A 2,546-nucleotide genomic window follows, 5' to 3' on the forward strand; every position below is an offset into this window, starting at 1 on the left:
TACCTGAAGATGCTGGAGGAGCTGGCCAATGTGATTGTGGGATCAATATATGCGGAAAACATTTTTAAATTAAGCTTTTTTTAAATGGCAAGGGAGCTGTGAAGAAGAAAATGGAACATGCATGTGAACAATTTTAGCTGTAGCTGAGCTACATTAGCTGCACTGGCTATTATAGTGAAAGAAATTCCCACAACTGAGTGGGCCATGGGATTTGATTTTCATATTTCTTGTCCTACTTTCATGTTTATAAGATATTACATACAGCAGCCTTCATTTTTAAGACCTGGGATTTGATGTATCCTATTTCTGAAACAAATACCGAAGTTTTGCTGAATTTATCACTGAGGGAAGAGGTAAAAATCCAACACCAGGTGAAATGGTACTTTTAGAAGCTGGACTTGATACAAGCTTTCACAGCTGCCCTGGGTGAGATAAGCGGGTACTCTGGTAAAATACACATTTGACATCTGGGGAGGAAATGCTGTGAGGAAGTGAGCTTTTACTGCCAGTGGGCCAAGTCCCAAAGTTTCTGCTTAGTTTTAGCTCAGCCAAACGCTCATTCAACTCAGGTGGATTTCTCTTCAGAACTTAGATCTGCACAAGGACGGCGAGTCATGATCAAACTGACCGCCCTCCCCCCCCCCAAAAAAAAAATTACAGACCATTCAGTTTGTGAGTTGTCACTTGTGAATCTTAATTTCCGCAGTCTGGCATCTGATCTGCCTAAGACTCCTATCACACTCATCCCAGCTCATCTTTCTCTGTGTTATTTAATACCCAGCTGCCAACCTTGCTACACACGCTTCCCAAGTACCGCCTTAGCAAGAGGGAGTGCAGACTGGCAAAACAGGGAGTAACTACCCATCTCACACTGTCACCTTTCTCCTGGAGGGGCAACTGATTTGGCTGTCTCTTCTCCGCTATTTTACCAGAATTTGTAGAAATATAATCTCTTGGAGATCAGTAGCTCTCTCAAGTTAAGGTAGATTTAGCCAGAGGGTTCAAAAGTGAAGGTAGGCAGACAGATAATGTGGTCAGATAAGCCCCATCTCATTCAGAAACCAAGCTAAACGTATAGTGAATCTAAGAAGGAAGAGAAAAAAGGAAGCTAAGGCTGGGAGTGAGAGGTACAACTGAGTCTCATTTTCCCTTTCATTTGCATCATTGGGAATTCTGCTAATTGGTTTGAATAGGAAGTGAACTGGACCCTAATTCAGCTATGTATATTTCAAAGAAACACATTTAATTTAGGAGGTGAATAGTGAAGTTATAATTTAAAAAGAGGAAAAAGGAGACATTATAAAAGAAGCAATGATGCTTGTTCCTTTTTTTATATTTCTGTTTGATATTAATATTTGGACATCTGTTGACACACTAATAACTGCTTTGAGGAACAATTAAAGGAAAAATGACTGGCTTTGGGGCTAGGCGAGGATATAAAATAAATGTCTTGATACACTGGAAGAAGTAGAGAAATAGAGAGAAATGTTATATTACCAGTTAAGAAACAGTGAAAGGGACTCATTTAAGACTGAATGCATAACCTCAACATTACTATTTTCTGTCTTGCTGTGCTTAGGCAATGTACATGTTCTTTAAATCTATGAGCTTTTAATGAACATACAGGTGATACAGTGTCAATGTATATACTGAGATCAATTCACGTTCACCTGGGTTACCAGCTGTACATTCTGAATGCCTATAATGAAATGTAGTTATTACAGAGTTTTGGTGTCCTAATTTTTTAAGCCTAATACTATATTAGGATCTTTTCTAGCAACATCATCCATGTTAACAAACTTTCAACCTGCTTCCCTCAGACTCAGCACAGGATGAGCACTTGCTTTCTTAGTCTGACCACACAGTTTCATAATCGTTGAGCACTGGTGTTATTAGTCCTTATGGACTTCATTTGGCAGGATATGAGCTAAACAGTGGTTAAAGCTTTCATTTGGGCAAGAGCTTAAGCGTATGTTTAAAGTTATGTGAATTCTGCTGGACAAACATGTCCCTTCTCCGAGTCGTGCCTAGGGATGCTGTGATTCACCATGCATATTCAGGCACAAGGGAGAAAAGGCAAAGAGAGAAGGGGAGAAACTTTTCTGAGACAAACTCATCTTCCTAGGAGCCTGCAAATGGCTCTGGGCACCTACAATGTGCAACTTCCAGATGTTTGGAGGTGAAAACCAGGCAGGAACCAACTCTGCAACTTAATTCCTCGAGGAGCTAGAGAACACGCAGGCTTGTTGTTAAATAAGAATCCATGCAAGTTTTCTACTTCAGGGTTATTGTGCTTAAATTTGCAGGCTATAATTTAAAAAAAATCAGACTAGGCATCCTCTGACAGAAGGGTGTCTACTGCCTGACAACCTTCTTTGCTCCTGCTTCTTTCTTCCTCCTGTCTTCTTCCCAATATGGGTCTTTTGTGTTATTCTCTCCAGGTGTCTTTGTCAGGGGCTCAGCATCTTCTCACAACATAATTTATTGCTTAGTTATCACTGACCTCAGGTATTCAGAGCTGAAAACTGCTGTGCCCTGGACGATAG

This window comes from Gymnogyps californianus, chromosome 1 (assembly GCF_018139145.2).
Source record: "Gymnogyps californianus isolate 813 chromosome 1, ASM1813914v2, whole genome shotgun sequence".
In the NCBI taxonomy this organism is placed as follows: Eukaryota; Metazoa; Chordata; class Aves; order Accipitriformes; family Cathartidae; genus Gymnogyps; species Gymnogyps californianus.